This window comes from Cryptomeria japonica, chromosome 4 (genome assembly GCF_030272615.1).
Source record: "Cryptomeria japonica chromosome 4, Sugi_1.0, whole genome shotgun sequence".
NCBI lineage: Eukaryota > Viridiplantae > Streptophyta > Pinopsida > Cupressales > Cupressaceae > Cryptomeria > Cryptomeria japonica.
The window spans coordinates 26,423,795-26,441,577 of NC_081408.1; positions in this window are offsets into that span (position 1 = coordinate 26,423,795).

Below are 17,783 nucleotides of genomic sequence, written 5' to 3' on the forward strand. Positions count from 1 at the left end.
ATATATTGGTGTAGATGGAGGTATTGGTAAGTATAAAGAAAGGTGGGTTGTGAAAGGCTACTCTTAGGTTGAGGGTGTTAATTATGTTGGGATATCTCTCCTATTGTGAAAATGACATCCATTAGATTTTTGTTTTCTATTACAACTGCTTATGATTTAGAGGTTGAGAAAATGGATGTGAAAACTGCTTTCCTTCATGGTGACTTGGAGGAGGATATTTATATGACATGAATAGAGAACTACCTAATAAATGCTAAATGTAATTTATTTTTTAAATTGAATAAATATTTATATGTCCTCAATTAGATTCGAAAGATGTGGTACTTAAAATTTGACACATACATGTTGAGCCTGGGATTTGAGCGTTCTAAATTAGATCACTATGTTTATTATAAATCTGATGGTGATCATTTCCAATATATTACATTATACATTGGTGATTTTTTATTCATTGGTAATGGGAAAGGTTTGATTTCAGAACTAAAGTATCATCTTTCTACTAAATTTGAAATGAAAGATCTTGGTACAATAAAACACATTCTTGGGTTGGAAATTAAAAGAGATGAAATGAACATAAAGTTTTGGCTAGGCTAGATTATGTTGAACCGAAGGCAAGACTAAGAGGGAGGAGGGGGTGAATTAGTATAAATAGAAATTAATGAAACACAATCAATTAATCAACAACACATATCCAACACATGAACATCAAGATTTTCTATGTGGAAAACTCAAATAGGGAAAAACCACAGTGAGCACCTGCCCACAAAATATATCCATTATATGTATCAAATTACAATGAAAATATCCCACTACTTCGGACTTACAAACCAAGGCTAAATACTCTTGGGGCAAGATACAAAAGAGGACTTGCAAAACCTAAAGCTAACTGCAACAAGGCAAGATACAAAAATGATCTGAAAAGAAGGATCTCTTGAACATGAAGTTGTCCTTGAATTCTACATCAAGCGACCAACATCAACACACACAACTAAGACCTTAACTGTCAACACTCTGTCTCATACATCAAACACAGTATCAAAACAACTTGCATATCATTTGAACACAACTCTTCTTCTCTGCTCTTCACTGAATTTCACACACTTTCTTTCATATTTTCTACATTGATCTCCCCACTCTCTCTACACTCAACACCTCATTACATTCATTCCTTATATACAAGACAGATCATCAAAGCTTGAACCAAGCCATCTTGAAATAAAATATACGTTCTGGACCAAAAATCACACACATTGATCCACTCCAGGAGAAAGAAGGAACCAAAATACATCTTCCAAAGATCAATTCAGAGGTCCACCACCATTGAAAGATAACTATCAACATACCAACATGCTACACATCTATATAAGCAGTTAATGGTCAAAACATATTCTCCAATTCAAATAACTCTAATATGTATCTATACACACTATGATGAGACCCATGAAACATCAATCAGCCTTCCACAAAACATATTTGGACCCAATGATTCTTGGAGTTGAGAAACACAACACCATAGGAGCCTAAAGATCTTCTGCAAGCTAAAACAATCTGTTACAAGGAGAAGCAATGAAGAAAAGCAATCTGAAGAACAATACATAGGAAAAATATGCTCAAAAGAGGATAGCTCAATATTCACCAAAAAAGTGTAGTGTCATAATGATACAAAGAAATGAAAAATAACCTCTAATAGGTCAAGAAACCCTAAAAGGGAAAACCTAGGCTTGCACATAATAATTAATAAAAGAATTAATTATTATGCACCTAATGTTAGCTTAAGTGTAAAAAGATAATAGGGAACTTAAAGAATTAAACAAATATTGTTTAATTAATCAAGTAAATACCCAATTACTCTAACACCCCCCCTTAAGCTAGACTTAGAGAGAAGCTAAAGCCTAGAACAACTACTAAAAGCAGGAAAGAAGGGTCTCGACAACAAGGCCTGATCAGGTACCCAAATACAATGAAATCTCTATGAAACGAAGACAAAGGAGAAAACCCAGTGAGAAAAACTCCTCTCCAAAAAGAGATAAAAGAACATGCTGAAAGAAGAAGAAGGAAGGAAGGCCTCATAAAGACCCCCCAAGGACAACTTCCTTCACCCCAAGCATAGAGCACAACTGAAGGTAGTGTGGTGATGCAAAAGGTTTCATGAAGATGTCTGCAACCTGCTTGGCAGTGGGAATGTATTCTAGAATGAGAACACCATCTTGAATTAACTGGTGGATGAAATGCATGTGAAGCTCAATGTGCTTCATCCGTTGATGCTCTATTGAGTTGCGGGAAATATGAATAGTGCTTTGATTGTCACACCAAAGAACAGTGGGACTATCAGGAGGAAAACCAAACTCTGTCATCAACTATTGAAGCCATAAGATCTCCTGACTGGCAAGCACAACAACTCGGTACTCAGCCTCTATAGATGATAATGCATGAGCAGTCCACTTCTTGCAAGACCATGTGATAGGACCAGAGCCAAGACAGAAAACAAAGCCAGAAGTAGACTTCTGATCAGTGTCATTACCAGTCCAATCTAAGTCAGTGTAGCCAACAATGTGAGGGTCCCCTGATGTATAGTGAATGCCATGAGAAATAGAGCCCTGAATGTACCACAAAATACATTTGGCTGCTTGCTAATGACTCTCATGAGGATCATGGGAGAATAAAGAGACAAGGCCAACTGTAAAGGAAACATCAGGATGGGTGTGAGTCAGGTACAACAAACTGCCAACCAACTGCTTGTCAAGTGTAGAATCTATTAGGGTTTCAAGCAGATCTGAAGCAAATATGAACTAACAATTATATGCAGATTTAAATACAAAAAGATAAAGAAATAAAATAGGACATAGATAACACAGAGATTTAACGTGGTTCACCCAGAATGGGTTACGTCCACCATACACAGTCGTCCAATCTTTCTTATTATCCAGCAAAAATAGTACATCAACCTTACAATGCCTTAAGCATCCTAGCCACTTATAACATGCATTTTTAGGGCAACAAACAAAATCGACCTTTTTAGGGTTTTATTACAATGTCGGTTTTCATCAACAAAAAATGACAATTTTTTTTTTTCTCGGGGGCTGTCGCCCCCGAACCCCCACTTTTCTCAAGGGCTACCACCCCTAAACCCCTACCCGGGGCCTAGCCCAGACCCAGACCTCAGCGAGGATACGTGCTGAGTGTACAATACTTTGTCGATCAGTCACCACATTTCAACAATCTCCCACTTGGAGATTGATCAGGCTCCACTCCCAACAATCCTCCATGAATCAATATCACCCGCCAAATCAGAGTCAACAAATCCACTCAGAGCAGCATTAGATCATTTGAAACATAATGTATTCAAAGTAGTTCCTTTCAAATACCGAATAATCCATTTCACAACATTCCAATGTTCCATACCCAGATTACTCATAAACCTGCTCACAACTCCCACTGCATGTGCAATATCTGACCTTGTGCATACCATTGCATACATCAGACTGCCAATAGCTAATGAATACGGGATGTTAGACATTTTATTAACCTCTTCCTATGCCTTTGGGCACATCTCCTTAGTCAATTTGAAATGACTAGCCAAAGGTGTACTAACTGCTTTTGCATCCTGCATGTTAAATCTTTTCAACACCTTCTTTATATACTCACTTTGGGACAAATTCAAGGTTCTATTTTTCCTGTCCCATGTAATCCTCATATCGAGAATTTGCTTAGTTGCACCCAAATCCTTCATAAAAAATGACTTGGCTAATTTCTATTTAAGATCATTTATATGTTGCATGTTAGACCCAGCAACAAGCATGTCATTAAGATAAAGCAATAGGATAATATAACTGCCATTATCAAATCTCTTAAAATATACACAATGATCATAATGACATCTATGATAACCGTGTTTAGCCATGAAACTATCAAATTTTAAATACCACTGTCGGGGTCCTTGCTTTAGGCCATACAGACTTTTCTTCAACCTGCACACCAAGCTCTCCTTACCTTTGACCTCATATCCCTGTGGTTGTAACATGTAAATTTCCTCCTCCAATTATCCATGGAGAAAAGCTGTTTTGACATCTAATTGTTCAAGATGTAAATCATCTGTAGCCACAAGACTAAGTATAGTTCTAATTGAAGTCATTTTTACAACTGGAGAAAATATTTCATCATAATCTATACCCTTTTTCTGTGCAAAACCTTTTACCACAAGTCTGGCCTTATATCTTTTCTGACCTCCTTCCTCCTCCTTCAGCCGATAAACCCATTTGTTAGGCAAGGCTCTTTTTTCTGCAGGTAAAGGGACTAAGTCCCAAGTCTTATTTTTCATCAAGGAGTCCATCTCCTCTTTCATGCCTAGCTCCCACTGTTGTTTGGCATCTACCTCAATTGCTTCTTCATATTCTTCTGGTTCACCAGAATTCATTAATAAAATAGAATACAAAGAAGGAGAAAATCTTTCAGGGGGTCTACTTGTCCTCATAGAACATCTAACACTTGCAGGAGTTTGTGGGACAATCTGTTGTTGCTGAGCATCAGGTACCTATGGCATTTCATTTTTCAGGAATCTCATCCAACACCACATATTCTTGTTTTTCTTGTTCATGCTTCTTTTCCTGCATCTTTTCTTTATACATAACCTTCTCATTGAATATAACATCTCTACTTCTAATTATTTTCTTATTTTCAAAATCCCATAATCGATAGCCATATTCATCTATCCCATATCCAATGAAGGTACATTTCTGAGATTTAGCATCAAGCTTGGTTTTGTTTTCTTTATCAACATGGACAAAAGCTTCGCAACCAAAAGTTTTTAGAAAAGAATAATTTACCTTTTTACCAGTCCATGCCTCCTTTGGAATACCACCATCCAAAGGGGTTGAAGGTCCTCTATTTATCAAATAGACAACAGTATGTACAACATCTGCCCAAAAATGTAAGGGCAATCCAACATGCAATCTCATGCTCCTCGCACGTTCCATGATAGTCCTATTCATTCTCTCTGACACACCATTTTCCTGTGGAGTTCCTGGAACTGTCTTCTTCTTTCAAATCCCATTTAAGGAGCAGTAATCTTCAAATGCTTTGCTGCAATACTCACCTCCATTATCTGATCTGAGACACTTCAACCTTTTTCCTGTCTCATTCTCAACCAAAGCTTTCCATTTCTTAAAAGTTTCAAAAACATTTGATTTTTTCTTTAGGAAATATACCCATGTTTTTCTGGTTGAGTCATCAATAAAAATAACATAATAACAAGAGCCACCAAGAGATGATACCTGAGCCGGTCCCCATACATCTGAATGTACAAGCTCTAACTTCTCACTCTTCTTCTCTTTCCCAACCTTGAGAAATCTGACTCTTTTCTATTTACCATAAACACAGTTTTCACAGAACTCTAAATCAATCTTCTTTAGTCCTGGCAATAGATTTTTGGAGTGAAGGATTTTCATCCCTTTCTCACTCATGTGCCCAAGCCTATGGTGCAACTTGATCTTTATCTTTCCTTTTCCAACAATTTGATAGGGCTCATCATCACCCAAATATACCTGTCCAAAATCACCTTGAACATAATCTAGAAAATATTTTCTATGAGGTGTAGCATGAAATGAAGCCCCAGAATCTATTACCCAGGAATCATTAACATTATCCAAACATAAGATTAAAGCATCTTGTAAAGTATTACTTGCAATATTAGCTTCCTTACTGTCATTTTCATTTTTGTCTCCTTCTTTGTTTTTCTGAGACCAACAGTCTTTCTTTAGATGACCAGGCTTTCCGCAGTACCAGCAATCTTTCTTTCCTCTAGATTGAGAGCGTCCTTTCTTTGACTTCCCTCGTGACTTCTCATTCTCAGGGCCTTTTCCTCTCCTTTGATCTTCCTCTATTCTCCACATTCAAAACACTACCCAATGATGTTGGAGTCTCACCTGTGCTTTTCCTTCGCATTTCCTCGCTTAGGATAACACCAACAATATCATCAAATACCAAAGTATTTTTACCAGAGACAGAGTTACTTACAACCATAATCAAGCTATTCCAGCTTTCTGGCAAAGAACATAAAATCAAGAGAGCCCTAACCTCTTCTGCAAAGGTAATTTTTACTGAAGACAATTGACTGGTAATTGTATTAAATTCATTTAAGTGCTTCTCTATAGATTCTCCCTCACTCATTTTCAAATTAAACAAACGCTTCATAAGAAATACCTTATTCGAAGCTGAGGGTTTCTCATACAGCTTAGCCAATGTTGCCATCAAATCTACAATCGTTTTTGCTTCTGTTATATTGAATGCTACAGACGAGGCAAGGCACAATCAAATGGATCCCAGTGCCTTTCTATCTAAAATTTCCCACTCTTCATTTGATATTGTGGTCGGTTTCTTTGCCTTTCCTTCCAATGGCCGCCACAAATCCTTTTGATACAGGTAATCCTCCATCTGCATTTTCCATAACTGATAATTCTGGCCATTAAACTTTTCGACTTTGAATTTGGAATCCTCCATTGCTCCCACTCAAATCTAAAAGTCCTACCAATTTACAGAAAACCTCGCTCTGATACCAATTGTTAGGGTTTCAAGCAGATCCGAAGCAAATATGAACTAACAATTATATGCAGATTTAAATACAAAAAGATAAAGAAATAAAATAGGACATAGATAACATAGAGATTTAATGTGGTTCACCCAGAATGGGTTATGTCCACCATACACAGCAGTCCAATCTTTCTTATTATCTAGCAAAAATAGTATATCAACCTTACAATGCCTTAAGCATCCTAGCCGCTTATAACATGCATTTTTAGGACAACAAACAAAGTCGACCTTTTTAGGGTTTTATTACAATGTCGGTTTTCATCAACAAAAAATGGTGAGAATACGTGCTGAGTGTATAGTACTTTGCTAATCAGTCACCACATTTCAACAGAATCTACTGAAGGAGTGGGGCAAGTGGTCGTCAAAACAACCCCTGACTGAAATGGAGTGGGAGCAGGCTTGCAAGAAAGCATGTCAAAGCACCGAAGTATGTCAAGAGCATACTTTTGCTGGTAAATGAAGATCCCATCAAAATACTGAATCACCTGAAGACCAAGGAAATAGTGCAGAAGACCAAGATCTGTCATCTCAAACTGATTCATCAAGGCTCGCTGAGTATGCTGAATCATAGAGGATGAACTACTGGTGATGAGGAGATCATCAACATATAGCACAAGAATAAGGATCTCACCCTCAAGAGGCTGAATATACACTGTGTGATCAGAATGACTGTGGGTGAATCTAGTGGAGAATAAGAAATAATCCATTTTCTCATACCAAGCCCAAGCGACCTGTTTGAGACCATACAATGAACATCGAAGTCTACAAACCATAGAAATGTCTTACACAAAGCCTTGAGGCTACTCCATGTAGATTTCCTCCTGTAGATCCCCATGCAAGAAGATACTCTTCACATCCATAAAAAAAATAGGCCAACCTTAAGAAGCTGCAAGAGATAGTACAAAGCGAATGGAGTGCATCTTGTCGATAGGGGAAAAGGTCTCAGAGTAATCAATACTCTCAACCTGTGAGAAACCCTTTGCAAGAAGACATGCTTTGTACTTATCAATGGAACCATTACTTATCAATGGAACCATTAGCAACATACTTGGTCCTATACAACTAGTGACACCTAACCATCTTTCTGCCCTTAGGAAGAGGACAAAGATCCCAAGTGTGATTCCTCATCAAAGAAGAATACTCCTCCTCCATAACACAATCCCGCTTAGGACGATCGGTATCCTCTGAAAAATTCTAAGGATCATTTGAAATAGCATGACTCAAAACACTAGAATCCATAGTATGAGAATGGGTTCAACAAGTATCTAAAGGATCACTGGCCAGAGGACCTGCCGCCTCAACAGTAAAGCGAGCCCACTTGGGCATCTGAGGTGGAGCAAGTGGAGGTGGGGATGGTGGATCATCAGCTCCATCATCAGAATCATCCTCAAAAAGATTCTGAAGAGATGTAGTGGAAGGAGTAGGCAGAGGAGTAGACACTGGAGTCGGGGTATCCATTATGGGAAGGTGCTCATCAAACTGAACATCCTGTCGAAACAGGACCTCTTTGGAATCAGGATCAAACAACCTGTACACCTTAACATCCTCATAGTAGCCAAAAAAAATGAGATGTCTCTCTTCCACTCCATGGCTTTCCTCTAAGAATCAGGAATAAAAGCCCATGCTTCATTGCCAAACACTCAGAAAAAAGAAACATCAGGCTTGTTATGAGACCAAGCCTCCTTAGGAGTCATATGTCGAATAGCCTTGTGAGGCATCTGATTCTGAATATAGTTGGCACAATTGACTGCCTCAGCCCAAAAATATGAATCCATGGACCTGGACTAAATCATACAATTCACCATCTCCTGTAAGGTTCTATTCTTGTGCTCAGCAACACCATTCTACTGAAGGGTGTAGGGAATAGTAAACTGATGCTGCAAACCATGCTTAGTGCAAAAATCTTTGAAAGCCTGATTCACATACTCCCCCCCATTATCTGTACATATCCGCCGAATACAACAACATGACTGCTTCTCAAAAAATGTCTTGAAGATTCAAAATGAATCAAAGACATCAGACTTGTACTTAAGAAAGTACATCCATGTGCGTCAGGAGAAGTCATCAATAAAAGTGAGCACATACTTGGCCCCCAAAAAAGTAGTGGGAAATGACATGAGATCACTATGAATCAACTCCAAGGGTGCCAAAGAATGAGGGGCTCTTCCCTTTGGAAAGGGATCTCTATGATGCTTGCCAAGTACACAACCATGACAAACACCATCAGTGCAGGAAATTTGTGAGAGCCCAATAACAAGTGCCTGTGTACTCATCTACTGAAGATATCTGTAATTGACATGGCCCAAGAACTCATGCCAAAGATTACTCACTGAATCTGCATGTGCTATAAGAGACGAACCAACACTCACAAAGGGCTCAAATCCATCAAATCTATAAAGATGAGAAGCAGTATCAACACTCCCAGTAGCAACAACTAAGTCAGAATCATGGAGGTCCCGAATAACCACATCATATGGTGAGAACTCAACTGTCTTACCAGAGCCAGAGTGGCAAATCTGATAAATGGATAGGAGGTTCATTGAGATGTCAGGAACAACTACAACATCCTACAGAGTACCCCCATCCAATGAGACAAAACCTGAACCCAAGATTGAAAGCTGAACTGAGTCACCCACTGCAATCTGTTAAGTACCACAAGAGGCAAGAGAAGTAACCAACTACTGAGTGTGAGTCATATGGTGAGAAGCACCATAATCTAGTATCCATGTGGACCCATAGGTCGAAGCTCGAGCAGTGAGAGCATGACCTTTCCCTATGGAAGGAGAAGATGCCCCGAGGTGAGGAGATGTGATGCTACTGCATGGCTTCCTGTAAAGCCTCTAAACGCTTCCAACACCTGGAAATGGGATGTCCTTCCTTGCCACAAAAATTACAAGTATCTCCTGATTCCTTCTTAGTCTTGGAGGAAGACTCACTAGACTGTGAAGATTTCCCATGCTTGGGAGGAAATGGTGTTTTAGATTCAGATTTATGAGCAGGCTTGGATGGATTCTCACTACTTGCAGAAGGCTTCTTCGGCTTCCATTTCTTCTTTTGTTTCTCCTTAGAGAATTGAGTAACCAATGCTTTGTTCTTGGATCTTGAAAGCATATCTAGCTGAGAAAGATGAGACTACTCACGAGATAAATGCTCACAAAATACATCGAAGGTAGGCATGGTGAAACGAACACCCAAGCCATCCATGGTGGAGTAGAAAGCAGAGGGAAAAAACTAAAAATGACCCCAAAGATTTGAAAGAATCAAATGAATGCACTCTATTTTTGTCTTGATCATGCCACATCCTTGAAGAACAGATCGGGTAGTCTTGAACTTGTTCAAAAAATCCTTAATGGTGGGAAAGGAATCATGAGACAAAGAAACCAACTCTACCTCAATCTGTAATGCCTAAATCTCATTAACCTGCCCAAAGAGAGAATAAAACTTCAACCACATAGCTTGAGGAGTGAGCAACTCATCAAGGTGAAATAGAAGACTGTCTGAGACATGCAAGGAGAGCAAACCCATGGCCTCATCCATCTTGTTCCTATGCTGAAGAACCTCATAAGGACGCTGCAATATAGGATGAACTTCATCCAAACAAGACCACAACCCTCATGCCTGGAGAAGCCTCATTATGCGGGTCTTCCAGGTGTGATAGTTGTGTGAAGTCAACAACTCAATTGAAGGATCTGCCATGAGAACAAAATTCTGCACCTGCACCTGCTTGTTGATTTTTTTATTATGTGATCTTTCAGAATAGACAGAAGATGCAGAAGGGTTTGTTTGTTTTTGAGAGTTTCGGTGTTCTTTATTTCTGATATAAATGACAAAAAGCAAGAAAAAAACATCCCCCCACAATAGATAAACCCAAACCCTAGTACATACTGATGAGAAGGAAGTAGTGCATAAGCAAAAAATATTCAAACTGATATCTCATGTACCTAATGAAAATTATGAAAAAAATGATCACAAATATAAATCGAGCATACTGAGATCTTTCCAATGCCTATTTGTTTTCGAAAAACGGTGTCCATTTGCCCATTCTACGGCCCCGGAAGTGTAGAAAAGAAGCCCGACTTTGACTGGAAAAAAGTATAGTCAAAGAGAAGATTTGGAAAAAAAATCCAACTTCACAACGTCTGGCTCGGAATCAGCTTTCTGACACCTATTTGTTTTCCAAAAAAAAACTCCAGATCTGAAAGATAGGACGAAAAAACCAAGCCCCCCTAAAAAAGGGCTAGAGGGTGGAGAAGCTAGGAGGAGGTGGCCGGAGGGCGGCGGCGGCGGTGGTTGGGCTGGGTGGCAATGGAGATCTCCAAGTAGTAGATTGAGCCAGTGGAAGAGGAGAGAACCTGGGAGGAGCGGGGGCCGCAGGGGTTGCTGGCGGCGGGGGAGCGCAGCTGCTGGCGGAGCACAGTAGGTGGCTGCGCTGGAGGGGGGCATAGAGGCGACACGACAACTGTAGGGGAACACCGGTGGTGATGGTTGGAGGGGCCAGGAGGTGGGGCCAGTGGGGGCCTAAGAGTGGGCCACTGGTTGCTGGGGCTAGTAGGGGCCAGACTAACAGGTCCAGTCGCCATACGATGGTCAGACTGTTAGGTAGACGGTACCGGCGTAAGACCCAATTTTTTTTTAAAAAAATTTGCTTTTCACCGTTTTTCGCCTTTTCCCCTTTTTTTGATTTAAAAAAAATAAAAATAAAAATTCGGCTTGCATGCCGTAAAAAGGCACATTTTTTTCTTGATTTGCGTGCCAGAGCCGTATGGCTTAGTGTTGGAGAAAAAGATCACCCAGATGCTCAGGAGTCAAAAATAGATAAATTATGTATGACTATAGGGGTTTTTGGGCCTTTTGAGCATGATGGTGAGGTCCGTTTAGGCCCAAAGTGCTCAGAAAAAAAACCTATCCCTAAGCACACAAAAAAAATTACCTGAAACCCCAGATTTGCTTCCAATGCAAAAAATCTCAAAAACAGGAACAGATGGCTGCAGATCTGAGCTCTGATACCATGTTGGAGTTGAGAAACACAACACCACAAGAGCCTAAAGATATTTTTCAAGCTAAAACAATCTGTTACAAGGAGAAGCAATGAAGCAAAGCAATCTGAAGAACAATACACAAGAAAAATATGCTCAAAAGAGGAGAGCTCAATATTCACCAAAAAAGTGTAGTGTCATAATGATACAAAGAAATGAAAAATAACCTCTAATAGGTCAAGAAACCCTAAAAGGGAAAACTTAGGCCTGCACCTAATAATTAATAAAAGAATTAATGATTATGCACCTAATGTTAACTTTAGTGTAAAAAGATAATAGGGAACTTAAAAAATCAAACAAATATTGTTTAATTAATCAAGTAAATACCCAATTACTCTAACAATGATAGGTCTAACATAGAATTTCACAACTTGGTATGAAATATACCACAACTTCTAGAGAACAAAAATTTATTCGTAGACCATAAAACCAACATATCCAAGATACTAAAACTATATACAAGAAAGATAACACTATCAAATAATCATCAACAATGCTTTCTGGATCCAAACACTTTCAAAACAACCAATAGAAGAAGTGCAACATCAACACAACAAGATATCTCTACACCCCAAAATTTTGAGACCACCTGTCCAGAACAACAAGTTTGACATTAATGGCAACCACATCAACACATTCTTACAACAATCTCCCCTTTGTCATTAATGGAAACACTTGACAACACTTGACTGAGCTCAACATGCAACCAAAAATAAAAATACTGAAAATACTACTCTTTCTCTCCTGGACACTTCTCTATCTCTCCCAAACTACTCTAACTCCTATCTCTCCCCCCAAAACAAAAAATTCTCTATCTTTATCTCACTCCCCTTGTCATTAAGTAAAAAGGACACAACAACACTACACACAATACTTATCCCCCTGAGAGTAGCCACAACATCATTCCAGGAAAAGAAATAGGCATGAAAGTCCCTTGTAGAAAGATGCATCTGCATAATGCACCTAGCTAGAAGGAGGGACGATAACCCCAAGCTTCTCCTGGAGAAACTCAAATGTATCCTTTGCTAACACCTTAGTGAAAATATTTTCAACCCGCTCTTTTGTAAAAATGTATTCCAATCAATCTTCCTTCTCAACAACCTTCTCCCTTAAGTAGTGATATCTGATTGAAATATGTTTTGTTCTTGAATGCATAGTTGGATTATTCGAAATGTTTATTGCAATTATATTGTCACACATAATAGGAATTGCTTCATCATATGTTACCTTGATATATTTAAGAGTATGTATTATCCACATTACTTGAGTACAACAAGATGCCGCTGCAATAGACTCTACTTCAGTAGTAGATAGGCAAATTGAATCTTATTTCTTACTAAACTAGGAGACCAATCTATCTCCTAAAAAGAAAGCACCACCACTAGTACTCTTCTGGTCATCAATACTTCCAGCCCAATCTACATTAGTAGAAGATTTCAACATAAAATCTCCAACTTTTTTATACCAGAGTCCAAAATCTATAGTGCGTTTCAAATATCTGAACTTGTTTACGTGTCACCTTCAAATTTGCCTGAAATCTAGCCACCAAACAAATAGACTGATATCTAGTCTAGACATAGTCAAATACAACAATCCATTGGTCATCGATATGTACTTCTTCTATTCATCCTTCCGAGACTCATGATCTTTGCTCAACTTACATCTGATGGTTAAAGGAGTTGTAACTAGTTTACAATCATAAAAACTAAATTGCATCAACATATCTTTCACAAACTTTCTTTGTGAGATAAAAATTCTATTTTTAGATTGAATAACTCGTAACCCAAGAAATAAAGACAACTCACCAATCATTTACATCTCAAATTCTTTCTACATCTCTTTAGAAAACTCTCTACACAGGTTATCATTTCCTCTAAATATAATGCCACCCATTTAAATTATAACAATCAACAACTTATCTCCATCAATTTTAAAGTAAATATTACTATTTGTAGTACCTTTCATAAAATTTTGTTCAAACAAATACCTTTCTAATCTTACATACCAAGCTCCAGGTGTCTATTTGAGTCAATACAACACTTTCTTCAGTCTGCACACCATATCCAATTTTTCTGTGAATCTGAATCCATTCGGTTTCTCAATGCAAACTTCTTCTTCCAAATATCCATTCAAAAATATTGATTTGGAATCCATTTGATAAACTTTAAAGTTCTTGTAAGCAGATAATGCAAGAAACATACGAATAGATTCCATCCTTGTTGTTGGAGTGAAAGTTTCTTCAATGTCTATGCCTTCCACCTAAAAGTATCCCTTACATACCAATATTTCTTTATTCCTTGTAACTTTCCCTTGCTCATTTATCTTGTTCCTAAACACCCATTTAGTTCCTGTCACATTATTGTCCACCGGTCTAGGTTCCCATGTCTTGTTCTTCTAAAAGTATCTCTTACATACCAATATTTCTTTATTCCTTGTAACTTTCCCTTGCTCATTTATCTTGTTCCTAAACACCCATTTAGTTCCTATTACATTCTTGTCCACTGGTCTAGGTTCCCATGTCTTGTTCTTCTAAATCTAATTTAGTTGTTGTTGTTGTTGTTCTTCTTCTTCTTCTTCTTCTTCATTTTCTTCCTTCTCCTTATTTTATTTTGAGTCACTTTTGTTCTCTGTAATTGCTGGAACAATCTCAACCTTCTGTGCTAGAAAGCATTTACTTCCTCTCTAAACATTGATATAATATACATCTCCACCTATTCTAACTCCTTTTGCAAGGTTCCTTTTACTAATGTTTTCTTTTCTGATCATACATCTAGTGCTATTGAACAAAACTTCAAATCCTTTCCTACACATTTGACTAACATCTAACATACTAGATGTATTAATCCTTCAACATAATAAACACCATTAGTTTTATGATTACCATCACTAGAAACACTTCCAATACCTCAAATAGCTACACCATCTTCTCTGACAAATTTCACTGATCCACCATCATATTTCTTAAGATTAATAAACCTATCTTTATAGCCAATCATATGATTTTAACATCCAGAGTCGGTAATCCATGTATTTGGTTTTACCTAAGCATGAAATTTTTTCTTGACTGTTCTCTCTTCTTCTGATTTCTCCAAGGCGTTCTCCTTATCTTCAATTGCTAGAAATAAGGATTCTTCATTTGATTCATCATCAAATTAATCTTCAGATGTATGTTCCTCAATAGAACACAAGCCCTTCTTCTCTCTTCTGTTAAATTTGCATCTTCTAAATTTATTTTTCTTCTCATCATCTGTGTTGGATATTACTGTTATTAGGATATGTTGTTGTCATTGATGTCAACATATTCCTGTATTTTGGTGTTGCAAAGAATTTTTTTGGTGATCTGGTGATTGCATTGAGTTTATTTGATTGGTTTATATGTTTAAGATGTTGAATCAACTAGAGATACTTCATTCTTTATTGATTTCATGATGCTATGTGATGATTTGGTCAAATTGTGGATTCCGATATGGAGACTGGTTTTCAGTGTTCAGGTGTTAGATCCATTGTGCTCTGGTATGATCATATCTTGTGTTGAAGATTTGGGAGAGTGTTTTGGATGCTTGTGTGTATCTTCATTTCAAATGGTTTATGATTTGGTGCTCCAGAAGCTATCTTTCTTATCTGAGTTGCTGCTATTGAGTGTTAGTGTGTTGATCGATGAAGATTTGATTAGGTGGTGTTGGTGTAGCTATTGCAGATGGTTCTAACATTCTTGTTGGTGTTTCCTAATCATGTCCTATTTGTTTTGATGGTCCACCTTGATTATTGTGTGAGTTCTTGATGATCTTCTTGGTTCAGTGATATTCTTCGTGTTATGCAGTATTTTGGTGGTGTAACATGCTGTGATTGATCTTGGTGAGATTTCCGGTGGTGGTACATGTTTGAGGAATTTATTGAGGTCCATGTTATGATGTCTATGATATTGTATTATCTTGGTGGTTGATTTATGTATCATGTGATGTTATTTTGTAATTAGGTGTTATGGGTTTGGTTGACCTTGTACTCAAGGTTGATGACTTGTATAAATAGGTGCTATATTGGTGGCTCAGTGGTGTTGGTTGTTGAGTTTGTATTATCAGAGAGTGGTGTATGTGAAATCAAGTGAATTCATCTTTCGGTGTGCTGTGTTGAGCAAAGATTGGTGGAAGACAGACATTTGAGCTTAACCAAAACTCTCATAAGGCATTAGCAGATGCTATTTTTGTAGTTCATTCTTTTTGGATGGTAGTCTGAATGTTTTTGTAAGGTAGTGAACCTTCCCTAAGGGTTGGAGCCTTCTAGGTCACTATAATTTGATTAGTGAGCTCTAGGAAGTGTGCCTGAATGGATGTGCATTCCCCATTGTAATATTTACACATACTACTCCAGAGTATCATCTCATTATGGGTAGGTTCCCATTGTGGTTTTTCCCTTAACCGGGTTTTCCATATAAAAAATATTGGTGTTATTTGTGTTATTACATTTCTTTTTTCTCTAGTTGATTAGATTTGAGATTGTGCTTAATTGGTTTAATCCGGTGAAAACTGATTCACCCCCCCTCTCAATTTGTCTTCCTTGATGTTTCCACCACATTTGGTCTTATAGTATTCTTTGCAAGTGCAATTAGAAGCATAATATCCAATTCTACCACAAATGAAACATTTTAGAGGTAACTTACCTTTATAATTTCTAGTGCCTCACTGCAATCTTCTCAAAAAGTTTGCTTCAACTTCTCTCAAATTTGCACTGCATTCTAGATCATCATGCCTTGACACATTAAAGGTTGCTTATTTCTTTTCTCTTTTCTCTACCTCCATTTCTAAAATTTCAAATATTGCTAAGGTACCGGTAAGTTGATCAATAGTATACTTACTCGAATAATTGATTTCCTATATGGCACACCTTATTGTCTTATAGGATTTAGGCAAGGTCAACAAGATCTTATGAACAACACCACTTTTATTTTAATGTCCACCAACAACTCTAATACCATCAACAAGATCGGTCACTCTATGAATATAGTTCTCAACACCTTCATCTTCAAGCATTCTCAAGTACTTATACTTTTGTTTCATATTCATCAGCCTAGCTTGTTTTATCTTTAGATCTCCTTCATATGTCAAACACAACTTGTTCCATACAACTTTAGCTTCTTTCAATCCTTTTACTCTTCCAAACACTGAATCACTTATACAACTAAAAAATTATAGGTCTAGGCTTCGCATTAGTCTCCTTTATCTTTATCTCATTTGAATTCTGAGGACCACCTAGTGGAGGTATATATCCAGTCTAAATGATTTCCCAAATTCTGTTATGTAATGTCTCCAAATGCGACTCCATTATCTCTTTCCAGTATATAAATTTTGTACCATCAAAGATCAAAACTTTGTAATGCATGTCCTACACCATACCAGATCTACCTCAAGAGGAACCTTTCTCTAGTACCAATTTTTGAACCCAAGGTAAGACTAAGAGGGGGGGGGTGGGTGAACCGGCCTAAATAGAAACTAATGAAACACAAGCAATTAATCAACAACACATATCTAACACATGAACACCAAGATTTTCTATGTGGAAAACCCATACATGGAAAAAACAAGGTGAGCACCTACCCACAAAATAAATCTACTATGTATATCAGATTACAATGAAAAGAGATCAATTGTCCAGACTTGCAAACCAAGGCTAATTGCTCTTAGCGCAAGTTACAAAAGAGGAATTGCAAAACCTAAAGCTATCTGCAACAAAGAAAGATACAAAAATGATCTAAAAAGAAGGATCTCTTGAACATGAAGTCATCTTTGAACTTTATCTCAAGCTACCAACATCAACACACACAACTCAGACCTCAACCGTCAACACTCTATCTCATACATCTGCCACAGTTTCAAAAAAACTTGTATATCATTCAAACACAACTCTTCTTCTCTACACTTCACTAAATTTCTCACACTTCTTTTCACATTTCTACACTGATCTTCCCACTCTCTCTACACTCAACACCTCATTACATTCATTCCTTATATACAAGATAGACCATCAAAGCTTGAACTAAGTCATCCTGAAACAAAATATACCTTCTAGACCAAAAACACACACTAATTCACACATGGAGAAAGAGGGGACCAAAACACATCTTCCAAAGATAAATTCACCGATTTGCAATCACTGAAACATAACTAT